Genomic DNA, 17,013 nt, shown 5'->3' with positions numbered 1-17,013 from the left:
GGAGAAAGACCCGCAGTTAAAAGCGAAGAAGCGGCGTGGATGGCGAGGCTCATCCAGGCAACAAAAGGACGCGACCGAAAAAAGGCGCGAATCCGGCAGGAAGACGTCGAGGTCAGGTTCGAGCGCCTGCAGAAGGAAGTGGAAGACCTCAGGAAGGAAAAAAGTGTGGACTCAGAGTGAAGTTGAGGCTGCGAAAACTCAAGAGGAAAGAGCTGACATGCCTTCTAGAGAAAGGAAATCGTGGCTGGAGAGGAAGACTGGTGTCAGGCGAACTGAACGAAAGCTGGAAGATGAGGTTTGGACAGCTGCGATGAGCAAAGGAGAAATTGGTTTACAACCTGAAGAACCTGCAGGGGAAAAACAGACGCCTGGACAAAGACAACTAGAAACTGAAGGAGCAGCTGTTCGTCTTCAAGGAATGGCACGATCTCCAAGGAATGGCGCGTTCTTCAAGGAATGGCGCTGGCCTCACAAAGATGGATGAGATGTGGAAAATTTGAGGACAAGGTTTGTTGTATGGAAAGTTTAATGATTATTTGTGATAAGTTTGCTTTGTTGATCCTTGAAGGAAGTTGAAATAAATTGCTAAAATGTTTTCTTAAGAGTTTTATCGATTCCTGAAAGGGAAAGGAAGATGGGAGGATTGAAGAAAGCGTGAGGAAAAGGACAGGATTGGAGTGCCAGGAAAAGAAGCATAGGATTCAGAGAAGCCCCAGGAGAACTGCAAGGATTCAGAGAAGCCCCAGGAGAACTGAAAGGATTCAAGGAAGCCTTAGGAGAACTGAAAGGATTCAGAGAAGACCCAGGAGAACTGAAATGATTCAGAGAAGCCCCAGGAGAACTGAAAGGATTCAGAGAAGCCCCAGGAGAACTGAAAGGATTCAGAGAAGCCCCAAGCCCAGAACTGAAAGGATTCAAGGAAGCCTCAGGAGAACTGAAAGGACAGGAGAACTGAAAGGATTCAGAGAAGCCCCAGGAGAATTGGAAGGAGTCAGTGGCATATTCTGGTTCTAAGACTAAGCAAAGGTGTTGTCTATGACGGGACAGGCGGGCAAGGCCCGCCATGCGTCCCGGGACGGCTGGGCGGGGCCTGCCACACATCCCAAGACAGGCGGGCGGGACTCGCCACGCGTCCCTGGACGGGTGGGCAAGGCCCGCCACGCATCCTGGGACGGGCAGGCGGGGCTCACCACGCGTCCCAGGACGGGCGGACGGGGCTTGCCATGTGTCCTGGGATGGGCGGGCAGCGCCCGCCACGCGTTTCGAGACAGGTGGGCAAGGCCCGCCACATGTCCCAGGACAGGCGGGCAAGGCCTGCCACGCGTCCCGGGACGGACGGGCAGGGCCCGCCAAGTGCCCCGGGACGGGCGGGCGAGGCCCACCACGCTTCTGGAACTAACAAAGATATAATATACTATATATATATATATATATATATATATATTATATATATATATATACAGATATATATATATATATATAAGCGAATACCACAGAAATTCAAGCGCTTTCGTCTTTCCTTAAGACTTGTCAAGGAACGAATGAAATACAATTTGGAGAGAAAGGTCTCAGGTACACAACAAGATCAAGAATACCAGATGCTCAATAGTCAAAAGGGTAAAAATTAAAAGAGATAATCCAGGATCATCGGATATCACACGGTCACAAATCTAAACAGATTTAACCCTAACCGAAATTACAAAGTATCTTTACAGTCCAAAACATGTAAAAACTGAATATTTTAATTTTGGTGCTTATATTTACCTACAACTTTTTTTCTGTTTATGAAAGCATCAAGTTTAAATTAACCAAGACTTAAATTTATATATATATATATAATATATATATATATATATATATATATATATATTATATCAATCAAAGTTGGTATAAATATGATTTATATATATATATATATATATATATATATATATATATATATATATATATATATATATATGTATATATATATATATATATATATATATATATATATATATATATATATATATTATATCAATCAAAGTGGTATAAATATGTGATATATATATATATATATATATTAATTAATTATGGTATAAGATTTGATTTATTTTATATATATAGATATATATATATATATATATATATATTTTATATATATATACATATATATATGAATATATACTACTATTATACACTATACGTATATATGTATGTGTGTATATATATATATATATATATATATATATAATATATATATATATGTATATATAATCAAGTTGGTATAATATTGCCTTGAAAAATAGTGGGTTCGCTAATCATGACATAATCCAAAAAATCTTGCCCAGTATTGAGGTGGTGTTGGGTATATATGGAAGCTATGATTCACATGGGTGTAGGTGTGCGTAGTTGCAATCAGTAAGCTAAACAGAAAGTTCTCAATCAGAGTTGGTCTTTGGAGTAATTGCTGAGCAACCAGTAAGCAAAACGGGAAGTTCACAATTAGAGGAGAATGTTGACGTAATTAAAGATAGACTTTAATGGTGCATTTGTTGGACAAGAAACAAGATTTTGAAGAGGAGGTTGAGTGATGAGTCAGAGAAGGTATTTTAGTACCTTGGAAAGATGGGAAAATTGGTATTATACCCTTGCTAGCTGTTGAACAGCCTACCAGACCTTGGTGAGCAGGGTCACGGTCATGCGCTCTTCAGCCTACTCCCATTTATATATTTAAGAAAATATATTAACAATAATTAAATTAACAGAGAATTTACAAAAAACAAACTTATTTATAGCACCCGGTATTACTTTATATTATATTTATATTATATGATCTAATAGGCAGGAAATTGGGCGGCCAAAACGGGAAGGCAGGAATATGGGTTGAGGTAGGGATAGGGAGAGGGAGGGAGGTAAGAAGGGACGGGATGGTAATAGAGGATGTACGAAAGCATTGGTTGGCGATGCTTGGCAACACCTTTATTTTGTATTGGGTATGTGTAAAGCTCTATTTTGATAACAATGAAAGCGACTTACGTATTGTTTTCCGAGTTCTTGTTTGTTTGTCAGAGAGAGAGAATAACCTTTTTACGAGATATTTTATGAAATGTCTATATTCATTACGTATTTCCATGATAAGAATTTTCTATATTTTTTGCACATTCCTACAGTAGGTGGTGGGCGTGGTTTTGGTGTAGTGCGGATTATAAATAAAACAAAAGCAAGAATAAAATAAAGTAAAAAACCTATTGTATTTACTCTGACTGATCTCAAATGACCCCTGGGTCATAAGTTGATGTAAAGTTATTCAAATTATATACTACGTTTATATATAAAACACTTCAATAATCAGAAGTAAGTTTTTTTTTTTTACATAATTACGATAATTGATTTATGTAAATTAAATATCAAAGTATTTTATTTGTTACACCTATTATATAAATAAGACTAGGAGATTGCATCATTTCACTCATATTGTTCCTTCAAATACGATAGGTAATTACTATTATTGAACTTGTACGTAATAAAGACAGAATTTTGAACTTGTAAGTAATAAACATAGACAACAAAATTCCTTTTCTTGATGTTTTAATAATCAGAGACACGACAGAATTCAAATTTACCATATACAGAAAACCAACGTTCTCACTTTCATACATTCGCTACTTTAGCTATCACGACATTGCTATCAAGATAAGTGTAGCCAGCAACCTGTTTTTAAGAGCCTTACGAATTTGTTCCCCAGATTTCCTGGAAAAAGAATTTGAACTAATTCGCAAACAACTTTCGTCCTTAAAGTATCCTGACCATATAATTGAGAAAGCAATTCACAAACCAAACGTAATTTTCTACCGTCCCCCTAAAGACAAGACCAGAGATACACCCAACAATAAAATAAAAATTCCTCACCTGGACACGATTAAGAAGGTGACTTAGACCCTCGGAAAATCTAATCCTTTTGCATTTACTTACCCAAACACCTTAGCCAAATCCCTGATTAAAGTCCAACAAAAGACATCTCCCAAGGACACTGGGGTTTACCAAATCCCATGCCAGGACTGTGCCAATCTTGCATCGGATTAACAGGTAAATCACTTCCCCAGAGATTAATACAACACAAATGATCAGTTAGGTATGGACAACAGAACTCAGCTATTTTCAACCATATAAATGAACATAACCATAGAATAAACTGGAATTTGTCTCGTGTAATTTATAGCAGCAACTGCCGGTACAAGAGTCAAATGATGGAATCGGCCTTAATAAAAGAGAGGCAGGTAATGAACATCTCAAAAGGAGCATGGGATTCAGATGTGATCGACAAGATTTTCATACAACCAACGCTTAAGAAGATTAAAGGAAGATTATCAGCGGGGGTGACCTAAATTGGCTTACCTTTGGATGGACCTCTTGGTATAAATACCACCTTTTCTGTAAACTTTTCTCATTCATCTACCTGAAGAGGGAGACAGCAATCTCTGATATATAGCACTTTTCTCTCTATATTTTGGTGTTTTTTATGGGCTCCTTTACATATATATATATATACATATATATAAATATATATATATATATATATATATATATATAGTATATATATATATATGTTTTATGTATGTATATGTATATATCTAAAATTACTGCATCAATTTTACTGATGGCGTCTTCTAGCATTTCGACAGGAAAATAGAAGAGTATCGTCAGCATACATTTCATACCCAACCTTGTGCTTGCTTAGAATTCTAGATAATTCAGAGGAGTAAATGCCAAATAGCAGTAGACTCAGGACGCTGCCTTGGGGCACGCCTATTGTTAGGCCTTTCTTTTCTGATTTCACATTTGATATAACCACTGTAACCTTTCTGTTTTCTATGTAGTTTTTCTACCATTTGAATACATCATCTTCAGTGACTACTGGTCTTCGAGCAGCAGATTATGGTCAACTGTGTCAAATGCTACACTTAGATCGAGCATAACCAGGATGCAACATTTTCCATTTGCCATAATTTCACCATATGTATAATTGCACACAATGCAGTCTCTGTTGCTTTTTTTTCTGTAAGCTGACTGATCATCAGGTGTAACGTTTGTTCGTGAACTACCGTTTCTATAAGTTTGGTAAGTACGACAGGTTCGATATTGGCCTTTAAGCTTAGATTTTCGTTATCACCATTTCCGCTGTTGGCTGGCTTTATACAAGCACGCTTTTCACTATTTGGGAAGGAAGCATGTGCTCTAGACTCATTTGGACAATATCAAAATATAGCTCCCGCAACTGATCAAAGGGTTTTGCTACTTTTACGTCACTTATGGGAAACGGGTTATTTTCACAGTAGATGTTTTATACTTTTCTCACCGTTTTTCAAAGTCATTCATGTTCAGTTCTTCAAGCTTATTGAATTCGCTATTTCTCATTGTAATCGCTGGGAGGACAGGAGGGACCTCCTTCTCTAAACTACGAGAGACTTTCAATCTTTTCTTCAAAATTCACAAAGTCATCGGCCAGGTTTTTGTGGTCACTACTGTGAAAAGAACCGTCAGAAATTGGAATTGTTAATTTCCCTATTCTTACAGAACAGTTTTTTTTAGACTTGATTCATCTGTGCGTCTCGTCCACAATATTTTCATTCAACAGTTAAGGCTATAAACAAAAATTTGGCGTAGCCATGGGTTCACCCTTATCCCCCATACTTGCAAATTTTTGGATGGAATTTGTAGAAATTTAAATCCTCTCCAAATGTTGATCCAAATCTAAAAGCACTCATTTGGGTAAGATATGTCGACGATGTCTTCGTATTTTTCCAAGGAAATTAAATAGACATCGAAAAGTTTTCCAGATATGGCAATAGTATGTTACCTTCCATTCAGTTCACAGTGGAATGTAAAGTGGAAAATAAGCCACCCTTTCTGGATGTTTTGGTATACCATGACTTTATTACATTTTTGTTTTAAATATACTGTTTACAGAGAAGTGACTAATTCTGAAGCTTATGTCCACTTATATTCTTTTCATAATAATGAAGTAAAGCAAAGTATAATGGTACATTTCATTCTAAGAGCCTTTAAAATATGTGATCCTGAATATATTGACAGCGAATTTGAGCATATAATAGAAGTTTTTGGAAAATTATGCTATCCAGAAAATTTCTTAAATAATGCCTTCACTAAAGCCAAAAGGATTTTCTACATCAAAAGTCAATATGAATACAAAAAAGAATAAAAAGACTATCTAACCTTACCATTTACTCCTAACTTACGAAATATTACAAAAAGTTAATGAAAAAGACGACGAAAATGTCGACCTGGTCTTCAACTATAAGCATACACTCAGAGGCAGCCTCATGCAAAATAATAACTCCAACCAAAGCATTAACAAAGAAGTTGGCGTTTACGAATACCTTGTCTGGATTGCGACAAGAAATATTACGGAGAAAGTGGGAGGGGACTACCAATCAGAACCAATGAACACAAAAGAGCCTATAATTTGCATGTTGAGAATAATGATAGTCACATAGTTTAAATGACGATCACCGCATAAATTGGAGGGAGTCAAAAGTAATTTTCTATAGTAAAGATACAGGTATTAGAAGGTTGGTGGAAGGAGCAATTTTTAACAGGAGTCTCTCTACGGAGGGCAATAAAGCCTTACGTAGTTAGATTTTATTTTAAATGAAATAATTTGTCATTATTTTATAAGAGATTTTAATAGGGAAAGCTTACGTAATAACAACACCAGTAATCTAGCCACCTCTGATACTGCCATTGCCTCATCTTTCTTTCGTTCAGGTAAAGGGAACACGGCAGTGCCCTTTGTTGCTGGCGTATAAGCTGCTATGGACAGCAGACTAAAAGTGACTCGAGAGCCGAACCGCCACTTAGGAGAGCTAGGCGGTTAGCTGGTTTTCCGTTAGAGAATGAGGGGATAACATGATGAGCCAACCACCCTTCTTTATGAACAAGTCAGAATACAGTTTTTGTATAGTAATTTTTTTATATTATAGTCAGATTAACAAGGAGGACCATGCAGGTCATCGAAAGCGTTTTGCTTTATATAAAATAAATAACAAAATGAAACAGACACTACCTATTGTGGATTTACTTTTCCATTTTATTGACTCATGTGATTATGAGTTTTCTTTGGACTGATGTAATTGTTCGATGAAATTTGTCCGATTTTGTTTTGTGTTATTTGGTTCATTCTTTTTTAATTTCATAGGTGGTTTCCCTGATTCGTTTTTGTTTTGATCTTAAGACCTTGGTATAATATTATGTGGTAGACTTTAAAATTGTATTAGTAGCCATTTCTTTCTAGTTTCTGGCAACCCTAGATGGTGAGGTGAATAGCTGTTAAGACCTTCTTGGGTGCTCCATCGAAATTTAGGATGCGTGGTGTTAGGCAGGATTTGAGTCCACACTCAGGGTCTTGTTTCGGCTTCTCTAGGCTAGTTGTGAAGTTATTTGTGTGGCCATTCCTCCATCGCAATAAGGTAAGAGATTACAGACGACTTCTAACACGCCGGAAGATAGTCACTTACTAAGCCACCGTAACAATTCCAAAGAATCACATGAAGTGTTGTGAGGATAAGCATAATAGTATCTGTAAGCAATCGCTCATTGAAATTCAACTGTATGTTCGTTTATATCCTAAACAGTCGCCTGTAGCCGAAGGTAAACTGGGAGTGGCGTCAGCATAAGTCTCTTTCACTCTCAGTTGCAGCCTTCAGGCGAGAACTTTGTGGGCATGGTTTAACTGTATCATTGGATTTTATTCCTAAGGTTCGAATTCACAGGCGACCGGACAGCTCAAGACCTGTTCGAGCAGGCCTGTCTATGGTTAAAAGTCGCAGTAGAAGAGCCCATTTAGTAGGCGAACACTATGTCAGACATCTGGGTGGATAAAAGATTTTGGAACAAATTCATTGATGTATATACAAGCAACATCCATGTATATGGAATATTAAGAGTAAAGACTATTCAAACAGGAATATGAAAAATGAAGCGTATGAGACATTGGTGAAGAATCTTCGAGAGAAGGATGGGAGTGCTACCCGTGAGGGCCGTGACACGGTAACCAAGAAGATAAAACAACATGCGCAGTTCCTTCAGGAAAGAAATGAAAAAGGTTGAAAATTCAAAGAAGTCTGGGGCAGCTACAGATGAGGTCTATCGTCCATGTCTGTGGTACTACGACCAGCTTTTATTCCTTCGTGAGCAAGAAACACCAAGAACATCATCATCAAATATTGTAGTAGTATGTAAACACCTTTAATTATCATATTAAAAAGTTTCACGCTCGTGAGGCATTTTTGCAGCCTTTTCTTGTAATCATCAAAACTATTGTATAGAGCTCTAGAAGAATATAAAAAAACTTAAAAGTGTAAAGACTTGCTCAATTTTCCCTAAGTCATCCATATACACTTCCTAATCTGAATAAAATAGTCTAATAATAACCTGAAAAAGGAATTGTCACCTGAGCGTGAAAGGAATAATACTCAGTAAATATAGATAACAATTCATTATACTGAATATAAATGCACACCTTTATTTCATAATTGCCTGTAATACATATAAATGTATTTTCTTACATAACCCTCACACATTCCAATGGTACAAAAAATCTCCTACTGTTAGGATATTGATGGACATAAGCAGTAATAAAAAGTAAGTGATAAGAGTTGACCACGTATGTGGATATTTAGCCTGCACAATGACTCATCATTACATCTTATCATCCAACCAATCAACCCTACCCTCCTGATTAAAGTGCTCCAAATACAAGTTACGTACTTCCTTTGTCTCATAGGTAATGTGTCTAAGCTCTATAGCTAATGGGGTGAATGCCCTTTCCATTTTTTCTTTTAGCTAGGTATCAGAAAGGATGTTGCAGGCCCTGTTATTACGGTTACCCCTCTCTCGCCGAAGAAAGTTGTGCAACATACAGCAAGCCTTGACCACAGAAACTGCAGTCTCTGCATCGAGATTTATGGGGGAATGGAATATGCGGAATTTAGAAGCCAATATTCCGAATGTACTCTCCACAACCAGCAGGGTACGAGACAATTTATAATTGAATACTTGTTCCTCCTCCTTTCCTGTTGTGTGACTAAATGGCTTCAGAAAATTTGGTCTCATTGCAAATGCGTCATCACCCACGAATACAAAAGGCAAGGTCCGATTTGAGGATCTAATTATTACAGGATCTGGTATATTCAGTGTGTTATTGGCTAACTTCTCCCCAAACATTGTGTCCTCAATGACACCACCGTCCAAAATTCTCCCATGAGTGCCAAAGTCACACAATATAAAATCATAATTTGCGCTAACCACTGCCATGAGAACCATGCTGTGAAATCTTTTGTAATTGTAAAAGAAAGATCCTGAATTAGGGGGAGGAACAATTGCTACATGTTTCCCGTCTACAGCGCCCAGGCAATTAGGGAACTGCCACATTTCTTCGAAGTCTCGAACAATCTGGCACTATTCCTCCTTCGAATGTGGGAACTGTGGAAATAAATGCATAATAATATTTATTAATACTGCTTTATTCAATAATACTAATATCCATGTTATTTTTGTCCCAATTTAAGGATGTGATCAAGATGGACTGCCAGTCTACATACATCCCAGCCTGGAGCTTCAAGACCCCTTCCATTACCACCTGCAAAATGGAGCCGCCAACCGGGAAATCAGTGAGCAACAAGGCTGATGAGGGTTCTGGGCATCATTGGGCACAAATTACTGGGAGCACGTGAAGGAGATGAATATGATTTGTTTAGTAAATTAATTGCAAGTAAATTGCGTAAAGTTGACGATGAACAACAAAAATTTGCTCAAAAATTAATAAATGGCTGTTGTTGTATGGAGAAGATACAAAATACCCGGCGATAGAAATGAGAACGAGCTTAAAAGGGAAAGCCCGAGAGCTAGTGGAAGTGTTAGATAAACTTACTGGTACAGAGGGTCCAAAGTTAATCCTAGAGGAACTAGATAAAGCCTATCTAAAAGACTCGGTAATGGAGAATTACAGCAGAATAAAAAGATACCTTCTAATAAGAAGAGAATCTAGTGAAAAGATGGCAGACTATTTAATTAGATACGAGAAGGCAACATGTGAGTGTGAAAGAGCAATGGGGAAAGGCATGGTTGAAGGGGAAGTCAAGGGTTATGTAATAGAGCAAGCAAATCTCACGGAAAATAAAAAACAAATGGTATTATCGGCTTGTGGGCAAGAAAAGCTAGAGTACGAAGCAGTGTCGCAAACAATTAAAAGGACTATTTGAGGGATTATCACTAAAGAGGAACAGGTGTGAGGAGTGGACAAAGAGGCAAGTAGAAGTGTACTGATTTTTATTACAGTCAAGGGAAATACAAATATACAGCACGCGGACGAAAATGTGGTTACCGACCCGCGAGAGAGTAAAAGTGGGTCGGCAAGACCCGATTTGTGTTTCTTGAGAGACATAAAATACAAAATATAAAAGTACACAAAATATGGTTATACAAGCTTTATACACTGGCAGAAAGCCCGCTGAACGCTCTCTCGAAGGGAAGTAAGAACAACGCGAATGATGAATTATATACAGAGAAAATTATGGATAAGCGTTGTCCTTACAAATACTCCCCCCCTAAGACAATAATTAGGCATAATTGTTGGCTGACTTCTTTGTACTTCGGGTTGTCACTCGCGGAAGCGAGCTGGGTGGCGGAGGCGCCCTCGGGTGGGCGATATCAGTTGCTGTGGTAGATCCTCGGGAGTTTCCGGGGACGGGATGCCTCCCCTGAGGTGATCCTCGGGGGATTCGACCGTCTTCCGAGGGTGGCCGCGGCTACGGCCGGGAGGTTTGGCGATCGAAGGAGTCGCTTCTTTCCGAGGAAGATTGAGGCGGCCTGTGGAATCCGCGTCTGCGAGGTCCTCGTCCATGATGAAGGCTGGTTTCAGACGATCGATTGTGACCCAGTCCTCGCGACCGTTGATGGATAAGAGATATGCCTTGTCAGTGCGTCGTAGGACGCGGAAGGGACCATGGTAGGGTCTCGTTAGAGGCGGGCGGCGGGCGTCATCCCTGACGAAGACGTGCTTGCACGATGATAGAGCCTTCGGGAGGAAACGTTTGGTTCTGTCGGAGAAGGTTTTGAAGCGGATTCCTGAAGCCTGGCGATGGAGACGTCAGTGTCGTCGGCATTGGTCGGGAAGAACTCGCCAGGGACTGTTAATGGCTCCCTGTATACCTTCTCCGCGGGTGATGCTTCGCCATTCGCCCCCGGGGCAGTCCTGAGACCGAGGAGGACCCACGGTAGTTGGCTCTTCCAATTTTCGTCGGTGCAGCACGCCATCAGGGAAGCCTTGATCGAACGGTGGACTCTCTCCACCATGCCGTTAGCTGCTGGGTTGTAGGCGGTGGTGGCGTGTAGTGACGTCCCCATTAGGCGGGCCAGGGCAGTTCACAACTCCGACAGGAAAACTGGTCCGCGGTCTGTCGTGATTTCGTCTGGCACTCCGAATCGACTGACCCAGCTGGCGAGGAGGGCTTTGGCGCATGCTTTCATGGTTGCCTCCGACATCGGTGTTGCCTCGGGCCATCTGGTGGAGCGATCGATTACCGTCAGGAGGTATCTGGCGCCTTCCGACGGGGGCAGGGGGCCCACGACGTCTATGTGGATGTGGCCGAATCTTCGTTTCGGCTGCGGGAATTCCGTGTGCCGACTGATTTTGCTAGTTTGGCAAGGCACGCAGGTCCTGGCCCACTCGAGGGAGTCCTTCCCAATTCCATGCCAGACGAACTTCTCCGTCAGGAGGTGCATCGTCGTCCGGCCCGAGGGGTGCGAGAGTCCATGTATGACGTCGAACACGGCTTTCCTTCGGGAGGCTGGGATCAGCGGGTGCGGGCGGCCTGTGCTGATGTCGCAGAGGAGCGTCGTGCCTGCGGGTCCGAAGGGCAAGTCTTCCCACTTGAGGGCGGTGATAGCTGTGCGGTATGCGGTGGTCTCCGGGTCGGCGGCCTGTTCCCGGGCGAGGTCTTCGTAGTCGACCCCGAGATGCACGGCGTTGATTTCTATCCTCGATAGGGCGTCTGCCACGGGGTTCTTCTCGCCAGGCACGTACTGGATGGTGCAACCGAACTCCGCGATGGCTGCCAGGTGCCTCTGCTGTCTTGCTGACCAAGCGTCGCCTGCCTTGGTGAAGGCGTGTACCAAAGGGAGGTGGTCTGTCCTGATCGTGAAGGGGGAGCCCTCGAGGAGGTAGCAGAAATGGCGCACTGCTTGGTACACCGCCAGGAGTTCACAGTCGAACGTGCTGTACCTTGTCTCGGCGGCTGACAGTTTTTTTGCTGTAGAAGGCAAGTGGCTGGGGCTCGCCCTGGACCATCTGCTCGAGGACAGCCCCGCAGGCGACGTTGCTGGCGTCAGTGGTGAGGCGTAAAGGTGCAGTAGGGTCTTGGTGGCATAATGTCGCGGCTCTGGCGAGGGCCCTCTTCGTCTCGTTGAAAGCCTTCTCTTGTTCGGCCTCCCACATTAGGGCCTTTGGTTTCCCCTTCAGGACCTGTGTTAGAGGAGACATGGTGCGGGCGGCGTCGGGGATGAACCAGCGGTAGTAGTTGACCATTCCGATGAACTCCTGCCGGGACTTGACCGTGGTTGGTGTTGGGAACTTCTGCACCGCGCCTACCTTTTTGAGGCCAATGGGGCGCACGCCTGCCGTGGAGATCTCGTGCCCGAGGAAAGTCCACCTTCTCGGCGCCGAAAGTGCATTTGTCGAAACGGACGACCAGCCCGTTTTCCTGCAGGCACTTCAGGACCGCTCGGACATGATGTAGGTGCTCCTCCAAGGACCTGGAAAAAATTAAGATATCGTCGACGTAGCAGACGCAGAAGGGCGAGGTCCCCCAGGATGCTGTCCATCAGGCGCTGGAAGGTGGCCCCTGCATTTCTCAGGCCGAAGGTTGAGTAATGGAAGACGAAGGAGCCAAAAGGCGTGATGATGGCAGTCTTGGGGACATCCTCGGGGTGCACTGGAACCTGGAAATAGGATTTTAAGAGGTCCATTTTTGTGAAGACTTTCGCCCCATGGGAGGCGGGCCCCTGTCAAATCCTGCATGTTTGGCAAGGGGTATTGGTCGGGGATTGTAGCGAGGTTGAGTCTCCTGTAGTCTCCGCAGGGCCTCCAGGTGCCGTCAGGTTTCTGTACCATGTGAAGGGCGACGCCCAAGGGCTCGACGCTTTCTTGCAGATGCCCATCCATTCCATCTCCGAGAACGCCTGCTTCGCCTCCTGGAGGCGGCCTGGAGGGAGTCATTGAAACTTCGCGTGTGTCGGGGGGCCTGTGGTGGTTATGTGGTGGAATATTCCGTGCTTGGGCGGCGTCCCTGCCGCCTGACGAAGTTCCGGCTTGAAGACTTCGGGGAATTCCTGCAGGAGGTTGCCGTACTTGCGGGGGGCGATGGTACAAATTATAGGGGCGCCCGGGCCTGCTGCCAGTGGTAGGGAAAGGCATGTCCCCGTGTCGAGGAGGCGTTTGCGGCCCACGTCCACCAGGAGGCCGTTCTGCGCCAGGAAATCTGCCCCCAGTAGCGGGATCCTGACGTCTGCGATGGTGAATTCCCAGACATAGTTTCACCCCAAGATGGATATCTTGAGGGACTTCGTGCCGTAGGAATGGATGGGGGTCCCATTTGCGGCGACGAGGGCGGTTGTTTTGTCGGGCTCGCGGCTACGGTCTTTTCCTGATGGCGGGAATATCGAGTGCATCGCCCCCTTGTCCATCAACATCCTCCGGCCGGAGATCGCGTCGTGGACGTAGAACCCTACGGTGTGTGGTTTCGACAAGGCCGTTGCCACGGGCGGCCTTGGTTTTGTTTGCTGTCGCCGTTTTTTGACTGCTGGAAGGTGCAAGGGCTTTCGCACCTCTTGGAGAATCTTCCGAACCTCCGGTGGAAGCGGCACCAGGAGTTTTCACCTCGCTGCGTGTGGGAGGACTTCCCTTGGGATACGGCGCCGATCTCTTGCGTTGGGTCGTCGTTATTCCTTCTCTGCGGCCAGGCACACGAAGGATCTGGGGGCGGCGAGCTTCGCAGCATTGTTTGACAACGTCAGTTTCTTTGCCTTCTCCAGTAGTTCGTCGTCCTCTAGGGTGTACGCGTCGGTCAGCTGTTTTCGGACGTCCGGCTCGAGTTGCCGCAGGAATATTTCGCGGCTCAGGCAGATCTCTTTCTTTTTCCATCGAGGCCTATTTCAGGCAGACGGACGAGGCCCATCACAGTGTCCCAGGCATCTTGGGGATCGGCGCCGCGCATGGGGTTCGCGACTAGGTCGAGGGTGCAGGCGGCCTTTTCAGCGATGGGCGCGGAATAGGCTGTCACGAGCCTTTCTTTTATCTCGTCGAGCGTGACAAGTCCGGTTCGTGCTCGACCGGTCAGCCAGTTAGATATTCGGTCGAACACCTCTGTCGGGAGTGCCGCTGCGACGAGGTCAGCCTGCAGTATTTTGTTCGTGAGCCCCGCGATCCGGAATTGCCCTTCGGCTCGGAAGAACCAGGCGGTCGGGTCAGCCGTTGTGAAGGGGGGTAATCTGACAGCTTGAGCGGCCGCTGTGTTCGAGGCCGTCGCTGGGGCAGGGGAGGCCTGGGTTTCCCGCGTGGTACTGTCTGCGCCCATTGTCCTCTCTCACAGAAACGGTCGACAGAGTCGTGAATGGCGGGCCAAACCGTTTGAGGAAACGCCTGAACACACCTTGGGCAGGTATGCCGTATTTAGTCCATTAGAGGCGTTGGTTATTTCCACGGTAGGAGCTTTCAGAGATCTATACTGAGGCGCCATGTGAGTCCGTTAAAGATCTCTGAAGGTGAGCGGCGGTAGTTAGTCCCTTAATGGCTGAGCCAAAACCGCTTGGGTCACCGTCCAAACCAGGAGGTCACCAGTTGTGAGGAGTGGACAAAGAGGCAGGTAGAAGTGTACTGATTTTTATTACAGTCAAGGGAAATACAAATATACAGCATGCGGACGGAAATGTGGTTACCGACCCACGAGAGAGTAAAAGTGGGTCGGTGAGAACCGATTTGTGTTTCTTGAGAGACATAAAATACAAAATATAAAAGTACACAAAATATGGTTATACAAGCTTTATACACTGGCGGAAAGCCCGCTGAACACTCTCTCGGAGGGAAGTAAGAACAACGCGAATGATGAATTATATACAGAGAAAATTATGGATAAGCGCTGTCCTTACACGGGAATGGTGGGGGTCGTCGGAAGGCAATGCCAGTTCTGGGAGAGGGAGGGAAAACCAGAGATATTGGGGAAGATGGAACCGAGGTAGGGGTGGTAGAAATCCTATAAACAAAGAAGGGAAGGAAAGTAACAGTGTGTGCAATATGCAGCTCAGAATGGCATTGGACTAGGGATTGTCCTCAGAATTTTCATAATAGGAAGAAAACTGAAACAAGATTAGAAGAAAATAAGCTGAAAACAGAAACTGGGACAGAAGAAGAAGAGGTTTATGTAGAAGTTAATAAAATAGTGGAAGCATCGTGGGAGGTGGTTGATGCAATTTTGGACACAGGGTGTAAATCAACAGTTTGCGGGGAATTGTGATTAGCACGTATTGTCATGGATTTGAGTCGGGAAGAGTTGAGGAGAATGAGGGACACTAGGACAGAGTTTAATAAAGTGTTTAATTTTGGTGAGACATCTTATAACTCCAAAGGAATAATAGAAATACCAGTGATACTAAAAAACAGTTTTATTTGAAGGCAGAAATTCTGCAGGGTGATATATCCTGGCTGATAGGTAAGCAAACCATGAGTAAAACGGGTATGAACCTAAATTTGAAAGAAAATTTTGTCATAAAAGAAGTATTTGGGGGAATGAAAGAGTTAAGAGAAGATGAACAGGGTCATTTAAGAGTACCTATAAGAAGGAGGAAGGTAGAAGAATTATTACTGGAGGGTTGGAAGGGAAAGAATCTGAGGGAAATTAAGAACACAATGAAGAAATTACATTTACAGTTTGGGCATGGAAGTGGAGATAAAATATGGAAGCTAACAGAGGAAGCACAATGGAGTAATGGGTTAATCAAAAAAGAAAAAGAGGAAATAAGAAGTTACTAACGGAACTGATTGAAAATTGTGAGGTTTGTAAAAGATACAAAAGAAACCCTGCCAAACCAGTAGTAGGCTTTTCTTGGAGTAAAACGTTTAATGAAGTTGTAGCGACGGATGTGGGAGAGATAGAAGAGAGAAAGTTCTTGGTAATAGTGGATATGGCAACGAGGTATTGTCAGGCCTGTTGGATAAAAGATAAGAAACCAGAAACTATAATAAAGACATTTTTTGAGTGCTGGCTTGCTATATTTGGAGCACCCTCCAAAATATTGTCAGATAATGGGGGAGAATTTCAAAATGAAAAAGTAAGGAGGATGGCAGAAAGATGGAATATTCAAGTATAGCCACAGCATCAGAATCTCCGTGGAGCAACAGATTATGTGAAAAGACCGTAGGCATGATCAAGGGAAGTGTAAGAAAGATGATGGAGGAAGAGGAAGTAGATTGGTCCATAGCATTGAAATGGGTAGTGAGTGCTAGTAACTGCTTAATGAATAATGGAGGTTTCTCTCCCAACCAATTAGTATTTGGAAAAAACCCTTCACTGCCTAACCTAATGGGAGAAGAAAGTTCAAGTCCTGCAAGCAGAGAAAAAGGGATGGAAGAGGGTATGGTAAGACACACACTGAATACAATGCACAAGGCCAGAGAAGCGTTTATAAAAAAGGAGTCATGTAATAAAATAAGAATAGCGTTAAACAAAAACATCAGAGAACATAAATTTGAAGCAGCAGTGGTGATAGATGAGGTATTCTATAAGAGGGAAAATGAAAATGAATGGAGAGGACCTGCTCAGGTAGTGGGAGTATTGGGGAAAACAATAATAGTCAAACATGGGGATTCTTTAAGAGAAGTAGCTAGGATACATGTGACTAGGATTCAACGACAATCACCAGATACAGAAGAGATATCTGCTAGAATAGATGAATCCCATG

Source organism: Macrobrachium nipponense, chromosome 27, assembly GCF_015104395.2.
Source record: "Macrobrachium nipponense isolate FS-2020 chromosome 27, ASM1510439v2, whole genome shotgun sequence".
In the NCBI taxonomy this organism is placed as follows: Eukaryota; Metazoa; Arthropoda; class Malacostraca; order Decapoda; family Palaemonidae; genus Macrobrachium; species Macrobrachium nipponense.
This window is presented reverse-complemented; position numbering follows the sequence as displayed.